Source organism: Bos indicus x Bos taurus, chromosome 1, assembly GCF_003369695.1.
Source record: "Bos indicus x Bos taurus breed Angus x Brahman F1 hybrid chromosome 1, Bos_hybrid_MaternalHap_v2.0, whole genome shotgun sequence".
In the NCBI taxonomy this organism is placed as follows: domain Eukaryota; kingdom Metazoa; phylum Chordata; class Mammalia; order Artiodactyla; family Bovidae; genus Bos; species Bos indicus x Bos taurus.
This window is the reverse complement of record NC_040076.1, coordinates 116,227,751-116,253,835: the sequence shown is the minus strand read 5'-3', so window position 1 is coordinate 116,253,835 and position 26,085 is coordinate 116,227,751. Positions and strand designations below refer to the sequence as shown.

At 41.0% G+C, this 26,085-nt stretch overlaps 2 protein-coding genes across 5 annotated transcripts in view; one reads left to right on the top strand and one right to left on the bottom strand.

Annotated features, from left to right (window-relative positions):
- Positions 1-12,568, bottom strand: part of P2RY14 (purinergic receptor P2Y14) — a 66,010-nt gene extending 53,442 nt beyond the window's left edge. For 2 of the 3 annotated variants that reach the window (XM_027543518.1, XM_027543528.1), the window contains exon 1: positions 11,801-12,277. The gene's annotated coding sequence lies outside the window, so the exon portion shown is untranslated. Of the gene's footprint in view, positions 1-11,800 lie in introns of all 3 variants that reach the window. The other variant, XM_027543545.1, reaches the window with a different exon arrangement.
- MED12L (mediator complex subunit 12 like) overlaps positions 1-26,085 on the top strand; it is a 368,061-nt gene that overhangs the window by 192,430 nt on the left and 149,546 nt on the right. The gene's annotated exons all lie outside the window — the stretch shown is intronic.

Genomic DNA, 26,085 nt, shown 5'->3' with positions numbered 1-26,085 from the left:
AGTGAGAGCACAGATTCCTAACCACTGGACCAACAGGGAGTTCTAAGGTTCTGTCATTTTTATAAACTACTTCCTCACTGAATCAACCTTGCCTCTCATGGGATCCTTTCAGTGTGAGTTAATAGGGATTTTGGGGAAAGCTGGGCTTCCCTGGTAGCTTGGCTGGTAAAGAATCTGCCTGCAATGCAGGAGATCCCAGTTCGATTCCTGGTTCTGGAAGATCCGCTGGAGAAGGGAACAGCTACCCACTCTAGTATTATGGCTTGGAGAATTCCGTAGACTGGGTAGCCCATGGGGTCGCAAAGAGTCGGACCTGACTGAGCGACTTTCACTTTCACTTGGGGAAAGCTAGGATTTACTTCATGGCTGACAGTGAGTTCTGTCAATGCTGTGAAGTACAAGAGAACTGTTCTAATTAAATGATGTGGGCAGCTCATTCTAGACTGAAAGTGAAAGTGAAAGTCGCTCAGTCATGTCCGATTCTTTGCAACCCCATAGACTGTACAGTCCATGGAATTCTCCAGGCCAGAATACTGGAGTGGGTAGCCTTTCCCTTTTTCAGGGGATCTTCCCAACCCAGGGATCAAATCCAGGTCTCTTGCATTGCAGGCAGATTCTTTACCAGCTGAGCTACAAGGGAAGCCCAAGAATAGTGGAATGGGTAGCCTATCTCTTCTCCAGCGGATCTAGCTATCAGGGAAGCCCATTCTAGACTGTATTTTTTGCATATTAGAGTTTCTTACATTCTTTACATGAAAAGTTTATTTTGACTATTATTGGAACCGTTAAGTGTTTCAGGGAATATTAATATATGACTTAAGACAATGTCTCTTACTGGGAGTTTGTGTGTGTATGTGCTACCTTTATTCTTTTTGACCTTCGGCTGTAGAAAGGATTGTACACTTAAGAAGGCATAATAAATAATGGAGTGCTATTAAGGAAATAATGGTAATTGAACTGCTTGATGAGAAAAGGAATTTAAATATGAAACTTAACCAAATTCAAGTATTTAGACACAAACCCTTCTTTTCTCTTTAAAAAAAGAAAGATGGCACTTTTCTCTTCTTTTCAACCTAAATTGTAAGTAACTACTGTTGATTATTTCGAAGAGCTGTTAGCTTGTGAAGCTGAACAATCATTAAAAATAGAAAACTTGCAAGCTACGAATGAGTGCCTAAGTTTTTGTTTAGATGTAGTTTTCCTATGGCATTTCCTCAGATGTAGTGTGGAAACTTAAGCTAAAGCAGAGTAATAAGAAATGAGCCTTGCTAAACAAAGAGTGTATTTTGGTTCACAACTATTCAGGAAGCTGTTAAGTTTCCCTGTTAAGATTCAGAGAAGGCAATGGCACCCCACTCCAGTACTCTTGCTTGGAAAATCCCATGGACGGAGGAGCCTGTTAGGCTGCAATCCATGGGGTCCCTAAGAGTCGGACATGACTGAGCGACTTCCCTTTCACTTTTCACTTTCATGCATTGGAGAAGGAAATGGCAACCCACTCCAGTGTTCTTGCCTGGAGAATCCCAGGGATCGGGGAGCCTGGTGGGCTGCCGTCTATGGGGTCGCACAGAGTCGGACACGACTGAAGTGACTTAGCATAGCATAAGATTCCCAGGTGGTGCTAATGGTAAAGAATCTGCCTGCCAGTGAAGGAGACACGAGAGACATGGGTTCAGTCCCTGGGTTGGGAGGATCCCCTGGAGGAGGAAAATGGCAACTTAGATCAACTGCATTACTAAGTACTTATGAAATGCTCTGTGATCCTAGTTACTTTATTAATTTCCCCAAGCTCCAATTACATGGTAAAGAATACTTTTACTATTCTCAATTCTTCATTTTCTTAGTAAAACCTCAAATAGACTTTATGTGAATAGCAGGAACACTTGTCTTTATTTTTTGAGTTGATGGGTTTTCGAGGTAAAGTATTAGTAAAACATTTTAAAAAGTCATCTAAATCCTACAAAACAATGAGAATGTTTAAGGCTGTAGAAAATATGTCCCCTAAGAGTAATTTTTTTTTTAACATTTATTACTCACTGTAGAGTCAGTTTTCAATAGAACTGCTGGTGAATCATTGAGTGTTTTTCTGGAACCTAACTCATTAAAGAGAATTCAGTCTACACTAATGACATGGTAATTGTTGTGATGTGTGTACCAAGAAGAAAAAATGTTGTGAGCACAGTGTTCGCCTTTTTTTTTTTTTCCCCCTGTTCTGGGTTAAACGGTTAACTTGTGTAGAAATACAAACTGTGGATGATCCCTGTCCTAGTCAAAAGCTATCATAAGACAGGGCCATAGCAACAGTTCTGAACAGATGTTTCCAGTTTGCTCCTTTGGGCTGCAACCATGACTTTGTTCCTGTCAGTAGGTTTTCCATCCACAGTGTCCCTGAGGCTGAGCAAATGCCCCTCCAACAGGCTTTCAAAATACATTTCTCTTAACCTGTGGGGCGTTTATAAGTGAATCACCAGTGCTTATAGAGCACTTGTTCTCTGCAAAGATCTATTACCAGAAAAAGGGGAGAAGTTGAAGAAGCAATTCAGGATAGATCGTACACCTCGATATAAAACAAGCCATAAAGCTTCCAGAGGAAAACAGAATATGTTCCCAATGTTGGATATGTGAGGATTTCTTAGGATATAAAAAAGCACTAAACCATAAAATAAAACATTAATAAATGAGACTCTATAAAAATTTAAATCTTTCATTTTTTTAGGTAGCACTAAGAAAATGAAAGGCGAGCCATGATTGAGAGGGAATAGTCACAATTTGTATCTCTGTTAAAGGACTCAGACTACTTAAAGAACTCTTACAAGTCTCTAATAAAAAAGACAAAGAACTGTAAAAAAAAAAAAAAAAAAAAAAAACCCAAACAACTGAAATGAACAAATCACAAAGATGTGAGACCCAGGAACACAGAAAAAGATGCTCAGCTTCATTCATCAACAAGGAAATGCAAATTAAAATGATGAGATCCTACTTTATCCTCATTAGAATGGCAGAAAAATAAAATAAGTACAGAAAAGCTGAGAACACTACCTGTTGACAAGAAAATGGAACAGTAAATAGTTCATGCATTTTTGGAGTGTAAGCTAGAAAATCTGCTTGGGAAAACAGTGTGGTAACTTCTTATCAAGTTAAACATATAACTACTTATGAGCTGGTAATTTAACTCCTAGGTGTTCACCTAAGAGAAGTGAAAGCATATATCCACAAAAAAGACTACAATGTTCATAGAGAAAACTGAGACTGACCCAAATGTTCATCAGATTAAAATGAGTAAACAAATCATGATATACTTAGGGGCTATCACTTAGTTATCGAAAGAAATTCGTGTTGATACGTGTCAACAATATGAATATGTCTCAAAGCAATATGTTGAGCAAAGAAGTCAGAAAGGAGTATGAACTATGTGACTCTATTTAAATGCAGTTCTACTGCAGATAAAATTAAGCTCTAGGGACAGAAATCAGGAACGTGGGCACCTGTGACTGGAAAGGAGCACCGGGAACTTTTGTGATGGAAATATTGTGGTAATTAGGGTGGTGTTTACCTAGTGTCAAACCCATTGAATTTACATTTAAAATGTTTCCATTTTATTGTAGATAGTTTGTACCTGAGCCTAAATTCAGTGGGGAAGAAATCAAAGCTGTAAAACTTGTCTCTGGAGCAGTAAGGATATTGAGCAGACAGGATGCAGTTGTAAACTACATCTAAATGACACAGAATGTTAGAAGGCTAGCAGAGATACACAAAGGATGCATCATGTGACTGCAGAGGAAAAAGCAGATCAGATGAGAAAGGTTCTTTGGGCCATAGGTGGTTTGTGTTGTGTTTGAAGACAGAAATTAATATATGTTAGAGATTAGGATTGATGGGAAAATATTCCAAACAAGGTTAGGGTCTCAGGACAAAGGGTCAAGATAAAAAAAGACATGTTTTGAGGTCAATCAGCATATTAATTGAATCTGTTCACCTACTCAGTTTTTCATGTCCCCGCCCTCTGTTGGTGTATCACTTTCCTCTTTCAAGAAAGTGAAAGTCGCTTCAGTCATCATGTCCAACTCTTTGCAACCCCATGGACTGTAGCCTGCCAGGCTCCTCTGTCCATGGAATTCTCCAGACCAGAATACTGGAGTGGGTAGCCATTCCCTTCTCCACAGGATCTTCCCAACCCAGAGATCCAACCAGGTCTCCTGCATTGCAGGGGGATTCTTAACATCTGAGCCACCAAGGAAACCCTCTTTCAAGACTCGGCCTAATTCTGTCCCTTCCATCTGTTCGTCGTTCCAGCACATCATGTTCTTTACTATTTCTGCGCTCCTGTTTTAACTCCACATCATAGCACTTAACTTTTCACAGGTTACATTCTACACGTTGAGTGTGTATTTTCTCAGAATGTATTTTCTGGGGAAAGGCAGCTTTTCCTTTAGTGCCCTAAGTGAAAGGCAGAGTCTACAATCAACTGTTAGTTATGGATTTTGAATTCTGGTTTGATAGGTGTTCAGGAGAGGACATCTATTGGAATGTACAATAGATCTACTGCATTAAGAGTGCCATTAACACTATATTATATGTAGTGTTATGTGTACATATGCTGCATTATATGTACATGTGTAAGAGTGTTAATGGCTCTAATTTTTTGACCATCAACTATGTACCAGGCATTCTGATAACTATTACAATAGTTTTTCTTAGGTATTTTTATTCTGTTTATACAGAGGAGTAAACTTAGGAGGTATAGGTTAAATAACAAGCTGGAATTTGAATATATTTCTTTGGCTTCCACTGTTCTTGTAGTCATCAAATCACTGTATTTGTGTTGCTGACAAATAAGTTTATATTAGTGATGGCAGGAGAAAATATCGCTTGTACTCTTATGTCATGCCAGTCACTCTTTGGGCACTTTATACATATTAATTGATTTGACTCCCATGAGAAGTGAGGGAAATGGTTCGTATAGTCATTAAGTAACTCTATCAGGGTCATATCAGAGTAAGCAGTATGGAGTCAAGATTTGAACTAGTCCGATTCCAGAATACACACTCTTTGCTCTTTATTGTTATGCTCTACTGCTTGGCTTTGTGAACATAAGGACTGGCAGTCTTTCTTAGAGTAAGGCATGCACTTTTCCTTGGGTGGGGTAGGAATAGGAATAGATTTAGATAAAGACTGCTGAGGCAGAATGTTGTTTCCATGACATATTTAGTTAGTTCCTTAGATTAAGGTTCTCTTTATTGCCATTCATCCATAAAATGTTTGTGGAGAAACTTTACTGTGTCTTTTCCTTATTAGGTTAAGACGGATTCCATTCTATTGAGGGCTTAAGAGTCTAGGTCTGTTTTTTTTTTTTTTTTTTTAACTCTTGTGGCCTCTCAAGTATTTAAAAATTCTCATACTACTTGAACTAAACTAAGAAACTGGTCATAACTGGCAATACGCTACAGTTATTTATGAAGGAAAATTAATTACAGAACTCTCATCAACAGAAGCATATTCAAGAAAAAAATCTTGCTACAACACTAAAAAAAAGGGCAATAAAGATATATTATGTATTTTAAGTTAAAATAATGTATTTAAAGGAAATATTTATGCTTTTCTAAAAGTAATTAGGAGGTTTTCCAAGTGGCCTAGTAGTAAAGAATACTCCTGCCAAGCAGAAGTCAGGGATTTGATCTCTGGATCGGGAATATCCCCTGGAGAAGGGAATGGCAACCCAGTCCGACATTCTCCATGGGAAATCCCGTGGATAGAGCTCGGTGGGCTACAGTCCACAAGGTCACAAAAAGCAGACATGACTCAGCGACTAAACAGCAACAACAAACATGACTCCTACTTCGTCTAGTTTTCTGGTTAACCAGCCACCTGCTTCAGGGACCCTGGCGACAAGGACTGCTTGTGTTCAAACTCTTTATAAGACTTGGTGATAACAGAGGCAGCAAATCTTACATTTTAGGTTTTCTTTTCCTCTTAGAACATATCCTTTCCCTTCCTTTTTTCACTTCTATAAAGATTTGTGGAGATATTTATAGTAGGGAAAGAAGTAGTGAGATCCTTTGTGCAGAAACATAACTGGCAGGTTCAGGGGCCAGGAAAGAGAGAATATGAAACAATACAGGGCAGCTTCTAGGATAGTTAAAAATATTTAGTATTGTTCTCAGTATTCCATTTTGTCATAGTGCATGCAAGGCTATCAGTCAGCTCCTACTAGAGTTAGATGTAGGATGTGAATCAAGTCAGTCAATACTGATTGGCTTCTGAAGAGATTAGGGTCCCCTCCAAATCTCTACTAAGAAAATAAAAATGTAACCTGCTTTTGTGCTTATTAGTTAGTTGCTCAGTTGTGTCAGACTCTTTGTGACCCTTTGGACTGTGGCCTGCCAGGCTCCTCTGTCCATGGGGTTTTTCAGGCAAGAATACTGAAGTTGATTGCCATTTCCCCTCCAAAATGTAACCTAATAAGTTAAAATATGCCCAAAGATTGTTGTCATACTGAGTAAGTATCATTTCCCAAAGGAGAAAGATTGACCTTGGAAAGGTCTGTGTTTGTATATATTAGAACATAAGCTCCATGAGGTGAAGGCCTCTTACAAACAGAGTATCTCTAGTATATAGAATCTTGGCTGCCACACAGTAAGGAATCAGTATTTGTTGAATGATAATGACTGAAATAGCTCTGTTGCTGCTGCTGCTGCGAAGTCACTTCATTCGTGTCCAACTCTGTGCGACCCCATAGACGGCAGCCCACCAGGCTTCCCCATCCCTGGGATTCTCCAGGCAAGAACACTGGAGTGGGTTGCCATTTCCTTCTCCAATGCATGAAAGTGAAAAGTGAAAGTGAAGTCGCTCAAGTTGTGTCCGACTCTTAGCGATCCCATGGTCTGCAGCCCACCAGGCTCCTCTGTCCATGGGATTTTCCAGGCAAGAGTACTGGAGTGGGGTGACATTGCCTTCTCCAGAAATAGCTCTAGGATGAGAGAGGAATTTATCCTCTGTAGCAGATGGAAATATTCCTTAGATGAAGCTTCTTGGGAGCTCACTTAATAACCTTTGACCTTAGGGCTGGACTAGCTGGGAAGATCCTCCCTTGATAAAAGGATTAACACACTTCAGGCCAGCTTGGTGTAAGTCAGTCATGTGATAAAAATATGTGTGTGATCCTAGAAGATTGAGAATCAGATTCTTTTTCCTTGTGATCACACCAAAGTGTACAATCTCCTATGGGCCAAGTGTGAGATGCCAAATAGCTGATCTTCCTGTTTTCCTTTGAGAGCTTAGCTTCCACAGCAGATGTTACATAACTGAGTAGAAGCCACTGACCCCTTTCTGACTTTTATCTGAAAGATAAAGGGTCAGGACAGGGTATCCGAGGCCTTTGATGCTTTTAAGAAACAGCAGATGGAAGACTTCAGTGAAGAATAAAAAGCTAACAATTTAATTTTAGGCTGAGTGGAGACAGAGATTTCAAAGGAATGGAAAATGGATAAGATCCAAAAGCATATGACCAATATTTCACTTTGCCTTTAAACGAACAGGTAGAATGAGAAGCTTTGTGGTGAACTTGGTTTTTCTGTGAATTAATATTGCCAAGTTACTACCGCAAAAATAAGACTAGCAGATTATCTACTAGCTTGTCACTTTTCTCTGTACTAGTCGGGAAAAGGGAACTCCCTATAGTAGAACCAGAAGATTTAGTAAAAAGGATTTTGAAGACTGGATAAAAGAGACTTGATACCACATGCTGGGAATTTAAGCCAGATTTTATATAGTTTGTTGGTGGATGCTTTTTTGGTGATGATAGGATACCTCTTCCGAAATAGCCATACTCCCTAGACTTTCATGAAGCATCTTTCAGCGTTCAGGGTGGCTGTTGGTTTAGTACCAGGACATAGCAGCAGTTGTGAAGCAAATTTGAAATCCCTAGTGGTAAACAGAGTCCAACCGATGAAACCCCTTTATGGCATCCAATCTGAAGTGCAAGGATGACCATATAGTTTATTGTCCAAACCAGGACACTTCTGAGGTGGGAAGAGGACACTATTTACAGTTATGTCAGAAAGTGAAAACTGGGGCTGTCCCCGGATTCAGTGACACTACCCAGTGGAATTAGAAATGGAACTTACAACAAGATCACCTGGAAAGCTATTAAAACACAGATTGCTGGACTCTACTCCCAAAGTTTTATATTCAAAATTGTGCCTGTCTGACAGGTTCATTGGTGGTGGTATTGCAGCTCATCTGGGGACTGCAGTTTCAGAACTACTGTTCTCCCTAGACAGGCTTGGCACTGTTGTGATGATGATGTAATTTTTAGTTAAAAGATACTCTCCTTAGTGTTAAATCCTTCTCAGTCTTCTACATGTGAGGATATCCATGAAGATGACAAAAAACAAAAAAAACCCAAAAAACCAAAAAACTTGTGTTGGCTTTGCTTTGACCTGTGTCTCTGTGGACTGGTCTATTCTTGATTTTCCAGAGACAACTCTCCTGGTACCAACCCAACTCTCAAAGAAATGTTGAAACCAAATGAAATAAATGTGACGTTGGTTTTTTACCATAGGGATTTCAGCTTAGGGAAGCCTCAGCACCTAAATTCCTTCCAGAGACATTTTATAGATTGAACATCCTCATGAGCAACAGTATTCCTGTACTCTTTCCTTTTGCATCCATAAAAGCAAGAATGGGGCAACAGCAGCTCTACTGGAGCCATCCGAGAAAACTCAGTCAGGGTTCCTGTTCTTGGTGCATCTGCTCAAAGTGGCATAGTCTGACCCAGAAAGATAGCTTCAACATGAGCCAGCAGTGTTGACCATCAGTACTCGAAAGTATTGCTTTCGTCATGTTGCACTAAAGTGAACTTCCTAGAATTGCATCATCCAGGACTCCTACCTTACTGCAGAAACAAAGCTAGCTCTTTGAACGTTGGAGGAAAAAAAAAAAAAAAAACACACACACACAAAACCCTCAGTGTTTTTCAATTCAGCAGTTGATTTTCAGAACCATCTTAGATCTAATGGAAATATTTTGACTCTGTTTGTTTCTCTTCCTTTTTAAATCAAGAATAATGGGAGGATAATATGGTGCTTTTTTTTTTTTTTTTTAAATAGGGCTTCCCTGATGGCTCAGTTGGTAAAGAATCCTCCTGTAATGCAGGAGACCCCGGTTTGATTCCTGGGTCAGGAAGATCCGCTAGAGAAAGGATAGGCTACCCACTCCAATATTTCTGGCCTGGAGAATTCCATGGACTGTATAGTCCACGGGGTGGCAAAGAGTCAGACATGACTGAGTGACCTTAACTTTGCTTTTTAAGCATTGATTCAGCATTTTGCCCTCTTGCTTACTGACCTGGATTGAATGAGAAACGTGGGTAGGTTTATTAGTAAGGCAGATGTGAACATGAGAGTCACTGCAGATCAGTGGTTCTTAGAGTGTGGACCCCAGGTCAGCACCGTTACTGTCACCCAGGACTTTGTTAAAATGCAGGTTCTTAAACCCCACCCTCAACTTACTGAAATGGAAACTTTGGGGTGTGGGGCCCAGGAACATGTGTTTCCACAAGCCCTCCGGGTAATTCTGATGTGTAACAGTGTTTCACAGGCACTGTTGTAAGTAATTTTTTGGAGGGGAGGATGCTGTGCCCTTAGTTCCCTGACTAGGGATTGAACCCGTGCCCCCTATAGTGGAAGCTAGGAGTTTTAACCACTAGACTGCCAGGGAAGTTTCTGTAAATGGTTTTATGTCATATCTATCTATTTTGGTCTACAAAGGTACTGAAATGTCTAAATTATGCTTTCCAATGGTCTGATACATAATCATGTACAATCTGCTTTGATTAAATGTCTTTATAAGAATATTGAAAGCAATGATGATGTTAACTAACATTTTTTGAACACTTTCTACATCACTATGTTGAAGACTTTACAAGTAATATCTGATTTTAATTCTGTGCTAATGCCATCACTGTTGTACAGATAGGGGAGTGAGACTCAGGAGCGTGGTAGACTGGCCTTTAGAGGGTAATTTCTTAGTATTTTGCTGCCTGGTGTACCCTTAGCTGGTTTAATGTGCGTCTCCACTCCACGTTCACCGCCCCCTGTCACCCCCCGTTCTCCCGATTTTAAGAGACTTTTTCTACTCCTCTCTCTTTCACCCTGTTGTATCCTATTTAAATATGTCAGGGATGATTATAACTTATTCTTTAGAATAATTTTTCTCTCCAGTATATGTGTGTAGCATTAAATTGAACATTCTTCTCTCTGGGGAATTAGAAATGCCATCCTACAAGTGCATGACTGAGGATGAAAGTAGTTGAAGAGGTTGAAGGTCGCGCTTCAATGCCGAGGATTGTGACTGGTGGGGCAGGGTGGCAGGGCCAGGAGGAGTGTCGCAGTGGAAGGCTGGGCTGACTGGAAACCTGTAGGGGTCAGACTCCTGCCCTGAATGGAATGCAAGTCCCTTCCTTGTGCCCAGGGGCTCAGGCTCACTGCGAGATCAGCTGGGTGATCTCTCTTGGGTGGTTACCTCCTGTCTGCCTGCCTCCTCAAGTGTGAAACGGGCACTTTTTGCATCTCAGCAAACAGGAGTTCTTTCCCCATGCCCTGCCCGCTCTCCCTTCCTGGGTCTTCACGCTCTGAGGATCTTGGTGACCCCTCCTTTCTTTCTTACTCAGCTGTAACAGGCATGAGTGTTATAAAATGGCAATGCAGTTGATGTGCATGTTAGCAGTGTGTGATTGTGTATATGTGTGCATCCTTCTAAGTGTATATTTATAGATTTTATTGAAGTATGAAACTTACTTATGTTTACAAATCATAAAATATTATTTTGATATTTTAGAGTGAATACATTGTTTTATTTATTTTTAACTTACCTAGATTTTTCTGGTGCCAAAGCTGTTTTCAAGTCTATATATTTTAAGATGAATGTACAAACTATATATATGTATTTTTTTTCCTTTCTGTTTTACCAGTGTGATCTTTGGCTCATTTTTCTCTTGTTTGAAAAAAAAAAAAAAACGTTTCTGGCATGAGATTGGTTGACTCTGCTGACAATGTGGATATATAATAATTCCCCTGTGTGTAATTTAAATTTATAATGTTTAAAGTTTTAAAAAATAATTTAGCTGGTTAGTCCTAGACCATTATAAGTAACAGATGAACTTAAAGTTTTGCTATGCATAGGCTGCTGCTGCTGCTGCATCGCTTCACTTGTGTCCGACTCTGTGCAACCCCATAGACTAGATGTTTATAATTCACTTTCAAGGTAAATACATACCTTACTGGGTATTAATAGGGTTACTTATCCCAATAACAAAGATAAACGCTTTTATGTATATAAATATATGTACAAATAGATACTGACTGTATACCTATGCATATATGAATTTGTAAGTGAAAACATATTCACACTGACTTATAAGTATTACTGTCATAATTGAGTTTGCAGTTTTTAGAGGCAATTTGATATATATCTACAGGCTTTTGAAATGTTTGTCCTGGGTGAATACCTTTGAAGCATTTTCTCTAATAGCTTCTCATCACAGATGTAATTTGACAGCCACAGTCAGAAATCCCGAATAATCATCAGTGGTAAAATTTCAGATTTGGATCCTCAGACCAGTGTGAGCAAATACGTTACTGTATCAACCAGTTATAGTTCTCAAACCCACAGTAACTTACTGAGGGTGGAGAGAGTCTGTGTTACTCAGCATTATTACTGCCAAGCCCAGAAATCTCCTTTTCCATTCTCATGCCCCTTTCACACACACTGAAGTTATTTCATGGAAAGGCTGTTTCCTTACCTGTTTGTAGTTTTTCACCTGTGAGTCACGCAACAACCATTTCAGAATGTCTCAGTGGACGCTCCAAGTTGAGACTGTTAGACACAGAGTTCTTGCTTGTCTTCAGGAACAGATGAAAACCAGGAACTTGATAGAAACCACGAGATAGTAGGTTGACTGTCACTCTGCTGAACTGGTTGGTCAGAACTCACTGAAGGTTGGGAAATGGAGACCAGGAGGAAGAGAGAGGTGTTTGGATCTCCGTGGTGTTGGGCCAGCCTCCACATTAGTTCCTTTCTTTCAGTGATCCAAAAAAAAGGCATAGTGCCTTTTTTTTTCCTTCTTGAAATTTTCTACTACTTTTTCCCAGCCCCCCAGCATTGCCACGTCATCTGGCAAATGAATAGCCAGGTGACAACCTAAGTGCTTTCTGTTTTTATACTTTGCTATTGCCAAATTCAACATGTGGTAAGAGGTGGAGGGCTGCTCATGGTGCTGACCACTGGGGTAGAGACCAGGCTCTGTTTGCCGCACCCTTCTTACAGGAAACTTGTGGGAGAGGAAGAACTTCTCTCTGCCCTTCGGGGCTCCTCTGGCTGGTCCAAGAATTAAACTGACGTGAGATTGATTAACAGGAGAAAAACAAAAATTTAAAAACATGTATATGTGGGAGAGACCAGGAAGACTGAGTAACTTACCAAAATGGCAGAAGTCACCACCTCACATACCATCTTCAGCTAAAGACAAAAGATGTTAGGGGTAGTGGTTTGGGAATTCACAGGAAGATGAAAAAGAGCAAGTGTTTGCTGAACAAATGTTTGCTCTGCTGTGCAGAGACAATGGGACAGAGAGGCGTTTTAACAAACATTGCGCTGCATCCCTCTGTGTCTGCGCAACTAGTTCCTTTTACGCTACGCGGATCTGTAGTGGTAGCGCCCTTCAGGGAAGAGATCCTCTATCTAAATTCTTTTAGACAGTTGGGGAAAGGTCAGAGGTTCCTGAGTCTTTGGGGCCTGGCTTATTTTCAGCTCAAAATAATTGACAGATCAAAGAGACACATTTGGGGTTGGCAAGTTTTGCTCCCCTTTCCTTCAGCAGCAGCCACAACAGTGTAAACAGCTGTTCAGAAACAGGTGGTGATTGGGCTCCCCGGAAATGTGAAACTAGCATTTGAGTAAAGAAGCATTTTGGCATCCATGAACCCATCTGTTAGATAAGAGGTGCTGCTATTGTCAGTTGTGTTTTCCCCACGTTAATTTTTCCACATTTGAGCATTACTGACAAATAGATCACACGTAGGACTTCAGTAATCTCATCATGTGTTAATCTTTTGCTCAAAGTGTGATGCTAATATTACTGTTTTGAAAGCGAGAGGCAGGGCCCTCTTTGTATTTTTGGTTCCTTTCAGGCCTTATAACATCACTTGTAATGTCCCAAGGAGGGCTCCAGTGTCCTTCCCACTGAAAAACAGTGTGCAGTTAACAGGTAGAAGTACTCCGAACTTGGCTGTAAATCCCTCATCAAAGTGTGTGACTCGGAAACAGATAAGAAAGAAACTCTGCCCTGGAAGGCTCTTTTTAATTTTTATTTTATGTTGGAGTGTAGTTAATTAATGCTGTGTTAGTTTCAGGTGTACAGCAAAGTGATTCACTTATACCTATCCATGTATCTGTTCTTTTTCAAATGCTTTTCCCATTGAGGTTATTACAGAATATTGAGCAGATGGAAGACTGTTTATTAGGCTGCTGCATTGCAGGTGTGTTCACTCAGGTGCCCAGACTGTGGACTCATAGTTTAATGTGTCAAATTCAGTTGGACCTAAAAACGTAAGAAGCGTTTGCAGTTATAGTAGTCAGTAGTACTTATTTATAAGCTTATGATATGCCCCATGCTGCTTTAGATACTTTATATGTACTTACTATGTAGTAGGCAGTATTCCACGCCCTGGGGATGACATAGTGACTAAATCAGACCCAAGTCCCTTTCCTCATGAAGGGCATTACTTATTTTGAGTCTTATATACAGACTCAGTATTAACTATGGTGTGCTTAGTCGCTCAGTTCTGTCCAGCTCTTTGCAACCCCATGGACTGTAGCCTGCCAGGCTCCTCTGTCCATGGGGATTCTCCAGGCAATACTGGAGTGGGTAGCCATTCCCTTCTCAATGGGATCTTCCTGACCCAGGAATCGAGCCTGGGTCTCTTGCGCTGCAGGCGGCAGTAGTCACTATTGAATCTTAATAATCTCCGCAGAGGCCCCGAGGGACCCAGAGCTGGTTTAGGAAAGCTTCTCACTTGACTGTGCTTGGGGGCACCCATTCCCCGTCCTTCCCCAGGGCCTATATAGAGTCCTCCCTGCTTCTTTGACTGGGGCTAAGAGCACCCGTGTGCCTGCAGAGGCTTGCTGGCTTCAGCTGTGGGCAGATCTGGTAGGCAAATACAAGGAAGTACAAATGGATATAAGGATGATTACCAGGGCTCTGGCAGAGTCCTTCAGATGTAAACATTCTGCTGATTAAATGGACGATTAGGCATTAACAGTCTCTTAACTGTGGCTCTCAAGGCTTCCTTGGTTTATTGCACGAGGTTCTGTTTGTTCTGACAACCTCAGAAACACCCACTAATTGTCCCCTTGTGCTCTTATGCTTCTTGCCTTGTCCACGGGCGCTCCACATTTGTATGGAGCATGACTGTGATGGAAATGATCATTACATTAAAATTTACTTGATCTGCCCATTTTCTTCTTAATACCAGGAGTTGCAAAGCCCAAGGCCAAAGGGATAGCCCTATGGGTGGTCCCCTGATAGCAGGTAGTCCAGACAAGTGTGAGACCCTTGGGGATCCAGCAATTGTGAAGTGTAGCGCTCATGGCCCACCCAAGTGGGCAGCTGCTTCTCAACTAGACCTTGTCAGCATCCCTCATTGCCTCCTCTGTGGATAGGTCAGTGTTGTCAGAGCCTCGAATGGTGATTGTATGTGTCATTTTAAACACCTGTTGTGTTTATGTGTTTTAACTCAAGGAGCTCTCACAACAGCTCTATGAGCTGGGTTGGTTCCACCTCTTTCTTAGACGCAAAACCAAGGCACAGAGATTCCACAGAGCCTCTCCTGGAGCCGGTGCTCCTCTTAACTGCACTATTATGTCTACATGTTGTCATCTAAGTCAGATGCTTCTGTAGGCCTGATGTCTTGTGGGCTGAAACAGACCCTGACTGTGCCTGGCTTGTGGAAGGCTGGTTTGTGACCTCTGCTGTGTAGTGAGTTGTCCAGGCAGGAAACCAGGGGATTCAGAACAGTGCTCACCAGCAAGGACTGGATCAAAGCGCAGGTACACGACATCCCAGACATTTGACGGAGGAGGGCTCTCTTTGTATCAGAAGCTTTTGCGCCCAGTTTACATGGGAGCCAGTTGAGGGCCAGCTATTTCTCTTTTTACAGACGAGAGAAGAGAGCTTGGGAGGATTTAACCAAGTTGTTCAAGTGAGGAGGTAGCTGGACAGGACTTTGCAGCCAAAGTTTAAACTCAAGAGTTTAGGATCCTTCTCCAGCTCAACAGCTGTTTTCTACATCCACATGAACAGTGAACACTGATTCATTAATTCATCAAGCATCAGACAGTCCTTGTTGGGCACACAGGAAGAGTGTATTTTCTTATCACGAAATCTGGTTGTATGCCCGTGTAACATTTTATTCCAAGGTAGAGATGGCTCAGATGGTAAAGAATCTGCTTGCAATGCAGGAGCTGGGTTCTATCCCTAGGTTGGAAAGGTATCCTGGAGAAGTGTACCCACTCCAGTATTCTTGCTTGGAGAATCCCATGGACAGAGGAGCCTGGCAGGCTACAGTCCATGGGGTTACAAAGAATTGGACATGATTGAACAACTAACACTTTCACAGAGAGAGATGGCAGGCATTTAAGTGGTGCAGGTGATGATGAATGGTCAAGTTAGTGGTTAAAGGCTGTACTTGCCTTGGAATTAGGGAAGATGAAAACTTAAGTATCCAGGAAAAACTTGGTGAGTTATCTGGTTATCTTGTCTTCTCAAGATTGCATATCTCAAGACAGAGTATCTGTGCTAGTAGAACTTTTGGCTGTAGGGGCTTATTGCCAGTGGGGCAAGGTCTCTTCTTATGTTTTTTTATTTTTATTTATTTATTTTAAAATACTTATTTGCTTGCCTGTACTGGGTCTTAGTTGCAGCATATGAACTCTTATTTACAGCATGTGGGATCTAGTTCCCTGACCAGGGATTGAACTCGGGGTCTCCTGCATTGAGAACTCAGAGTCTTAGCCACTGGATCACCAGGGAAGTCCCTTGTGGTTTCTCAGTAAATGTTTGAGAGACTTTTAAGAAAAACCTGAAGCTGCCACCTGTTTTTCCCTGTGTTTCTGGGTTGCCCTTCTTGGCCTCCACTCACTTGGGAACTCTGAAGCAGTTCTGACTCTGTTAGGTCATTGTTCGTATACTTGACTAGCCATCTGTACCACCCGGGGAGCTTTATATGTGGATTCTAAGACCCTACTTCAGTAAACCAGTCACAATCCATGTTTTTGGCTCAGGACTGTTACTTTCAAAAACTTCTGGGTAAGTCAGAAATATGGCCTGGGGGTGAGCATCCTGGCCTTGCTGTTTTGGAGCCTCTGATCTCACAACATTTGGAGAAACTTTTATCCTCCGGCCAGATGTTTTGCTTCCTGCTTTGTTTGGCTGCCTCCAGGCACCTGGTCCTTATCAGTTACTGTTGTAGGTTTGGACACCATGTAGACTTGTGCCCTGAGAGCAGCAATTGTGATGATCGGAGGACTAGGAGGGTGGTATTAGTGAGAGGAGAGAATCGTAGAGAGACCTAGAGAGAGAGAATAGAGCTACAGCATACAGAGATCAGGTAAAACCCAAAGAGGAAAAGCCAGAATATCATCAGGGGCTCATGTAGCAAAACCAGTGATGTCTGACTTCTGGGCCCTTAAGTTTCTATTTCAGCCTGTCTTCTCTTATTACTCCTTTCCTGCATTGGGTGTCAGTGAATGATATAAATCTATTCTTACACTGTCTGTCGTTACTCCTTTGTAGCAGAAAAGTTTTAGGAGTGGACTCTTCCTTTATTTATGCACCTCACGTTGTGTGTCAGTCAGATTTTGAAAGCTGGCCTCAGGTGTCCCAGAGTGTCGAGCTTGTGGAAACCTGGGCATATTTGTGACTCAGGTATTGCAATGCAGGATGTAAAGTCCACCCTGCATTACCATTTTGTATTTCCTTGAGATTTTTGCTGGTCATTTTGTGGATATGCTTAAATGTGATGATTAGCTTGTAAACATTTTTCCCGATTAGAATTGGAAATAATGCATCATATTATTGTTTGCAAAAATATTTTATCCTGACAAACTATTGATCATATTTTGTGTATTTAAATAGTATTTTGCTATGATGATTAACAACACAAATAACTTGGCTTTATTCAACACTGGACACCAGTTTCAATATAAAATAAATAAAATAATGATGATGGAAATAGTAATAGTATAATGGATAGAGGACATATTTCCTTCTTCCAGGATTCTAAAAAAAAAAAAGAAGATAAAAAGATAACATAATCAATTTTCTGTTCTGGTTTGTCTTTGATTTTTTTTTTTTTTTTTTTTGATGCTTTGTTTTATGCTGAGTAGTTCTATGTTCCCTCAACTTCTTCCCATTTCACTCTGTGGAACTCTTAAGATTAAAATACCATGGGACTTCATCCGCATTAATCTCAAAACCCTCCACATACCCCCAGTATGATTGCCACCCCTAGCCCACGCCCCATGCTCACATGCACTCACACATTTCCTTTCCCTAGCATCATTTCCAGGTTGGACTCTGCCTCGTCAGTACTAAGACTGGTTATATAAAACATCCCTTGTGTATTTGTCCTTCAAATAGAGTGAGTCTAATACATGGAATCCTCCAGTGTCTGTTATTGTTTCCAGTCAGTTTCCATCCAGCCTGTCAACAACTGCCATAAAAGTTGGTTTACTTATTTCTATAAATGTCTTAGTTTGTTCCTTGCCCCCAAATCGTTTTTTGCAGTAAGTACAAAAACAACTTTATTGTTATGACCTTATCCCCACATTTTTCCCCTTTGGCTTTGTTGGACAGTTTGCCACACCAGAACATTTTGCTCTTTCTCACTTACTGTCTTGGTACTTACTCACATTAGCCCTGTATAATTAAGTTTTTTATTTCTCCCTATGACTTTGTAGTGTCCCATAATTTATGTAGTCATTATATGAAGATTTTCGATAAACCTATTTTAACTGCAGGAGCTATTTACTGGGTTATATCATTTTTTAAAAAGTTAAAAAGGCTTTTCTGGCAAGTGATGTATTATGCTGTGTGTGTTTGTATTGGGGGGAATCATGGTTGCAACAGGATTCTACTCGACATTGAGAAATACACTGGGATAAGAATACAGAGAATTTTAGTACAAGACCCCTTAGAAACACTATAGGAAACTATAGAGAAATTAAAAGGAAATGAGTTAGGAGTTCCCTGGCGGTCCAGTGGTTAGGATTTGGTATTTTCATTGTTGGGGTCAGGTTCAATTCCTGGTCTGGGAACTAAGATCCTGCAAGCCTCATGGTGTGGCCAAAAAAGGGGAAGTGAGTTTGAAAGTTGCCATCTTAAAGGATCTGTGAAGGAGGTGGTATCTCAAGTGGTTCTTGCTAGATGTCTCTTTGATGTCTAGACTCAGTCTAGAAAGTCCTTCAGGATAAAGAGAATGGTATGACCAAAGTCACCAACTGGGGAAGGAAAGTCAGCAGAGGCGGGTGGGATAGAGTGTGAGCATTTTGATCATCATGCTGAGGTGTTCATAATTCATGATACCGTGACATTTTTGAGCTTTTTGGTAAAAATAATTGAAATTGAAGATGTGCTTTAAAAACTAATCTGGTAGAAAAACATGGAATGCAGGCATGCCTTTTTGTGTTCCCTCTGTGAAAGCATTAAATCCTGCCAAAGTCAGTGCATTGATTTAGGGTAGTGGAAGAGGGTAGCAGGATTTATATCTTTAAGACATAATTACCCATTATTTTGTAAAACAATGGTTTCTTTCTTCTTTATTTTTTTTGTAAAGACTCTTGAAATGAGCAACGGGCACAGGAATTCATTGGCAGTTATGTTCTCCCCTTTATGTGAAAATTGTAATTGGAGACACAAATGTCTGTTACAGTATCTCCCCCTACTGGAAGATTGGCAGAAGTGACAGTTTATAAAAAGAACTGATGTGAGCAATATTTATGTTTTGTAGACCTAACAAAAACCTCACTTTGAAATAAGCACTAATATTGAGCCATGAGCTGAATGCCTAGTCTCAGTTAGTTGAATTACTCAAAAAATTTTTCTTTGTTGCTAATAATAGATATAACCTTAAGAATCAGAAGGAATGAATTTCAGTCCGTGATATTAGCAGAGAGTCAAAATTGAGAACTCACTGTCACAAAAATAAAATCTCAGTGCATATATTTCCTCCTGTAGGTATAGTTTTTTGAGAAGATGGCCATGAAGCAGAAGAGGCTATTTTCTTTTATCCCTCTGAGCCTCCAAAATAATATCCTTTCTCATTTCATTCTGCTCCCATTTGCTCTTAAGACTCACCTGTCACTAACTTAGGCATGTCTCTGCTATCTTGCCATTGTTCATATTCTTCCTATGTCGCCTTTTTTTTTTTTTTTTTTTTTAATATCCATCCCAGCCAGAATGGGCAATGGCAATCTTTGTTGGCCTATTTTGGTCTCCCCAGTGCCCATTCTTGTAGTAGGCACTCAGAATGTTTGTTGAGTGAATGTGTATTGTCCAAATGGGAAAGAGGCAGGGAATGTCCCCCAACTGTTGTATCTGGTCCTGTGGGTAAAGATAAATGAGATGGACTTCCTGGGCTTCCCAGGTGGCTCATTGGTAAAGAACCCACCTGCAATACAAGAGATGTAAGAATAGTGGGTTCAGTCCCTGGGTTGGGAAGGTCCCCTGGAGAAAGAAATGGCAACCCATTCCAGTATTCTTGCCTGGGAAATTGCATGGACAGAGGAGCCTGGTGGGCTACAGTGCATGGGGGTCGCAGAGAGTCTGACATGACTGAGTGTCTGAGCACAGCACAGGATGAGTCCCTTGGAGGAGCAGTCTCCGACCTTTTCGGCACAAGGGACTAGTTTCGTGAAAGAAAATTTTCCCATGGGTTGGGGATCAGGGTGGTTTGGGATGATTCAGTGTCATGACATTTATTGCACACTTTATTTCTATTACTATTACACCTCTGATCACCAGACATTAGATCCCAGAGTTTGGGGACTCCTGCTAGAGGATAGTACACTGTTTATAAGACGATTTATTTGCTTAGCACTCTGCTCAGCTTTTTAGTAAATCATTTGAACAAGTTAGGAAAACGAGTCTTCAGAAGCCACTGAGAGAAGCTTCAGTCAGAAGGAGACTTAATGAATGTAAATACTTCATTCTGATTATGTTGAGGAAAATAATAAAGAACCTGTGATAGGAAAGGAGAAGAGTTTTATTTGAGCCAAACTGAGGAATAAAGCCTGGGGCACAGCCTCTCAGATAACTCTGAGGAATCGCTCCAAAGAACATGGTTTTCAGTGCAGTTTGATGTCTTGTCAGAACAAAGAACATAAAACAAGCCAGGGATGCATTCCTTCAAGGTTTCAAAAAAAAAAAAGAAAAAAAAATCAGCACACACACAGTGAATCAGTATGGACATGGCACCTGGGAAGAGAGTCTTATCATCAACAGAACACCAGCACTGGTGTCCCAGGAAGAGAGGCATTTACTCTTTATTTTTGAAATGAACATTCTTTACTCCTGGTCAGCGTGCTCTTTCTTTAATAATCAAACAGATGTCCAGTGTATATTTGACAGGCCACCAGCAGGCTGTTCTGCTAGCACAAAACTCAAGTCAACTCATATATAAGCTAGAAGACTTTCCCATGCCTCCATGTGTGAACATTTATCAGCTAGATAAATTTTCCCAGAGGTGTTTTGATAAACCGATGTCGCCTGTTCAGCTATGTGATGTGTGGGAGGAGAAGGTGCTCTCAAGTTTAGGGGAAGATTTTGTGGTGGGGAGACTTCAGGGAACTTGTCTGAGGTTAAATTGAATGCAGGGTTGTTTTTTTTGTTTTTTGTTTTTCCTGTTTATTTTTTTACCCAACGAGTAAGCCATACCTGAAATTTGTAGACTCAGTCTTCTCTGTCTAGCAAGCTGCTATTAGCCAAGCACACTTGTATATACCTCTGGTTTGTGTGAGTGTTGTGTGGTCATCTTTGGCAATTTAGTTTCACTGGCGGTGTGACTGAGAAGTTTTTCTGTGGTTTTAGGCCATTCATGCTGTAGAGAGCTACATATCTGTTTAGTTAACGTTTGGAGCACAGCAGGGAATTGTGGGCTGTTTTTCACAGACCAGTTGGTGTCAGAATGAAGACTCAATGGGGCCAAGTTTCTGTGTCTGTTCCTTGAATGAGCTGTTCGGGGAGCAGCTGTGCGTGTTGCCCTTGTCTGATTCCCAGGGAGAGCACAGACAGGTTGAAGGAGGACGTGTGGTTCCACTTGTGTGACTTCATCATGACCAGCAGGCTCATTGGGTTCCCATGTTCTGTTTCTTCTGGAGCCTGGCATACTTCTTGTGGGGGGCGATTATCTAACCCTAGTTGTATAATAGTTCCCTGACACCGGTACCCTTGGTGGCCCAATATCCTGACCACTTTTGTTATCCCACCAGTTTGTTTAGTTGCCTCTGCAGAGGCCTGTGCCTTGGAAAAGTGAATGCTGCAGCCTCCTTTTCTAAAATCCTGTTGAAGTCACAGCAGTCATAAATTTTGTACTTAGTTGTTAACAGTGTGACAGATCCGTGATGGTTTTGTTGCAGAGGAGAGAGAAAATTTAAATTAAAATTTGGATTATGTTATGCTTGCCAAGGCAAAAGTACTAAATTTGGTGAGCAGGGTTCTTTCTTTTGGTATTAAACAAAGCCATTCTCAATGAGCACTGACCTAGAAACCATTATCCACATTCCCAGGAAACCTCCATTAGAGATTTTTGTTGAATAGTTGTGAGTCCAGCATCCAGGGGTTCATAGTTTGTGCTAGTAAACTGGACAGAAGAGACTTCATGGTGGGGCTTCAACTTGATGAAATGGCTGGGTTTCTTGATATCTTTATCCTTGTCCTAAACTGCTTGTTTAACTGGGTAACGAAATCCTCACAGACATGAATTTTCAGATGTGCTGTGAGCATAGGGGCCATATGTCCAGGTTTGTTTACACTGTCTCAGTTTACACCTGTGCCAGCTCAGTAATTGACACTTCCACACTCAAAAGTAGCCAGGTTTTGATCATGAATTATATGCTTATCTGAATTGTTGTTTAGTGACTAAGTCATGTCCGACTCTTTGCAACCATATGGACTGTAGCCTGCCAGGCTTCTCTGTCTATGGGGGATTTTCCAGGCAAAATACTGGAGTGGGTTGCCATTTCCTTCCCCAGGGGATCTTCCTGACCCAGGGATTGAGCCCGCGTCTCCTGCATTGTCAGGTGGATTCTTTACTGCTGAGCCACCAAGGAAGCCCCCTCGTCTGAATTATGAGGGAGTAAAATGACCAAATATGTGTGATTGTTGGACTCAATGTTCTCTTAATAGTATAATCTTTCAGGTTTAGTAAAGGAATTATTGAGACTTTGCTTAAGAGTGCTGCTTAGCTTCATTCCCAACCTTATTTGCAGTGTGTTTGTATTCCTACCATTAGGCAACATAAATCATTTGCAAGGCTCTTGGTCGTATCAGTAACACCTTAAGGCATGTGTTTCACTTCATTATTGAGACTGATTGAAAGCAGAGCTTCTGGAGCCAGATGGCCTAAGTCTGGATCCCAGCAATAGCCTTTCTGACCTGTGTGTCCCTGAGGATGTTAATGCCAGTGCTTCCTTGGAGTTTGTCAAGGGCATAAAGGTAGTCAGGTCAGGAGCTCAAAATGATGCCTGCTTTGTAGGGAATGCCAATAAAAGTTAGCTATTTTTATTTCATTAGCAAATAGCTGTGTAGTGTTAGAAGTTCTAGAAAGGAGTATGTGAGGGCCTAGGCCAGAATGGGAAGCTTGAGGCTCCTAGCAGAAGTGCTGGCAGTTTAAACTCAAGGTGAGGTTGGTTCATTTTCTCCTCTCAGCTGGACACACAGTGGGAGGTGGGGCCAAGGTTTTTTGCTGTGCTCACAGGTCCTTGCTGGTCTGTGAGCTCACACAGCCGCCTCCAGCCTGAGCTAGGCCTGACACGGGGCCATTCGGGGTGGAGGCCTAGCTTGTCCCCCGTGTGTGAGGGCAGACTGGGTGCAGGGCTGCTAGTGGGGGGAAGGAAAGAAGAGCCATTGGATGACTCTGAATTTCCATTCAGGTGCCTGGGTGATGGTGATGGCGTTTATCAAACCCAAAGGTACGGAGCCTCCTTGGATAGCATAGAGAAAGTGACGCAGTCCTCATTTTTATGGTCCCACACTACCATACAAGGCGAGGTATGCATGTATGGATAGATTATATTATCAGTGTACTAAAAATACATTGAACTTCCCTAGTGGCTCAGATGGTAAAGAATCTGCCTGCAATGTCGGACAGATACCTGGGTTTGATCCTTGGGTCGGGGAGATCCTCTGGAGAAGGGAATGGTAGCTCACTCCAGTATTCCTGCCTAGAGAACCCCTTGGACAAAGAAACCTGGCAGGCTACAGTCCATGGGGGTCGCAAAGAGTTGGACATAACTGATGACTAACACTACTGCTTGTGCTCATTTGTGCTCAGACTGAGTCGTGTCTGACTGTTTGTGACCCTATGTACCATAGCCCGCCAGGCTCCTCTGTCCATGGAGCTCTCCAGGCAAGAATACTGGAGTGGGTTGCCATGCTCCCCTCCAGCGGATCTTCCTGACCCAGGGATCGAACCCATGTCTCATTTCTCCTGCACTGGCAGGCAGGTTCTTTACCACTGGTGCCATCTGGGAAGCCCTAATGCTACTACTACTAAAAATACATTGAAGCATATCTCACAGAAAGAGTGCATTGGGTTCAGTGGAGTTGAGAAGTTCTGATCTAGGTGATTCCAAATTTTTATCACATAAGTATTTGGCCCAGTATTCATCTCTTTACACATTCATTTTTTCCATTGTGTTTAATGTTTGCATTTCCCTAGCTGCATAAAATAGCACATAAAAATCTAAAAATACAGTTGATATGACATTTTGAAAAAACACTGAATTTATTTTTGGTAATTGACAGATGGCTTCACTGTTACTGAAGGTATTTTGTGGGATAGTAGTAACAATCTTAAGAATGGGAAGTGATTTTTAAGGTGTATTTTTGTGTGTGCTCAGTCCCTTCAGTTGTGTCCAACTCTTGGCGACTGAGCCATGGACTGTGGCCCTCCAGGCTCCTCTGTCCATGGGATTCTCTAGGCAAGAACTCTGGAGTGGGTTGCCAGTTCCTTCTTTAGGGGATCTTTCTGACCCAGAGATTAAACCTGAGTCTCTTATGTCTCCTGCATTGGCAGGCGGGTTCTTTACCCCTAGCACCACCTGGAAGCTATCATAGGTTAGGGAGCTGAGTTATCTTTGGTATACTAAATCTCTTAGCCCTAGTTATAAGTACTGTGTGTTTGTATCTGTGTTCAGGTAAACGTGTCTAGAGTCTTGTTGGAAAGTCTTGCTTGTAACATTTAAACCTAGATTTAGAAGCTTTGGCCAATCTGGTCGACTATTCTGGATTCTTGTTGATAAGTTAGGATGATCTAATCTGATGTGTGGCTTGTTTCTAAGAGCTGCTGCAATCAACAGATTTCTCTAGCATTATTCAAAGAGAAGCTGGCCACTTTATTAAGAATACTTGCCTAGGAAGGTGTTTGAAAGAAAGGAATTTCTGATTTAATTCCATATCTTGAGTTTCCAAATGAGGCAAGGAAAGCCTAGGTTATCTAATAGCCACATTACACCATTTTCTTAAATCATTTTAGATGATTTTTTAAATCTCAGTATTGTAGCTTAGAAGAAAAATTTAAGAATATTCAAAATAAAAGTTGCCATTTGAATCTCATACATTTTTTGGTAAGTTAAACATTTTAACACTGACAATATTAGTCTAATTCTAATAAATTTTGAAACAGTAAATTATATTTAAATAAATTTTTTTGTATGTCAAAAAGCATAGTCAATATTTGTTCCGTTTCCCTATGAAATCTATGTATATTTCAGCCTTTTTATTTTATTTTTTTAAGACACATCTGTAACTTACCTGGAGGAGGAAAAGGCAACCCACTGCTGTATTCTTACCTGGGAAATCCCACAGACAGAGGAGCCTGACGGGCTACAGCCCGTGGGGTTGCAAAAGAGTTGGACAAGACTTAGCAATTAAACAACAACATTATTTCTTATAGGCCTTATTTTTTGTCAAACATTTCCATCTTACATTTATCTAGGCAGCTCCAGGACTGTTGTGCCCTCCCCTGTGAAGCGGCACCCCCCAGCCCCATCACACACACATGCACGCACGCACGTACGCGCTCACACACCCACCCACACACACACACACACACACACACACTGCTTTTTGTTAGCACTAAAGATGACTGTAATGTGTAGTCACAAGCAGTAAATAGGACTGGAGTCGTTTTCAGTTGTTTCATAAATTTTACCACTAGATGGTGATAGAGGGCTGGGAGGGGGACAGAGCACAGCTAATTCAGCATCTACCAGATGTTTATGTTTAAATTTGAAAATGTTTGATCTTAATGCTTTTATAATTCATTTAGACATATCCAAAGATTATTGTAAATATCGTCTTAGCCATAATGTTTTTTTTAAACATAGCGTCTGCCTAGTATTTATTGATTTGATAAGCTGTTTTCTTGTGGTGGTCTGTTTGAGAGAGTATCTCTATTTACGAGACTTAAGTGATCCTCAAGCTTTATTTTGCCCTTGTTTCTTTAGTTTATTTTTTTCTTGTATATCACATTTCTCCACAGTGATCATAAAATTTATGTTTGAGATTGTACTGTGTATTCACAATTTTGGCTTAGGTATTTAGTTTGAACTTACACATTTTCCAAATTATTCCTTTGAAACTTTAATTGAGAAACAAAATACTGATATACTATTTGGAAATGAGAATAAAATGGTGGTATGAATGGTATAATGAATATAACAGAGTTAGTAATATGCACACCAAAAGATATTCTGCAAGGTAAATTTCTCTGCATGTAATTTTTATGAATAATAGAAAAATTTCTTTTT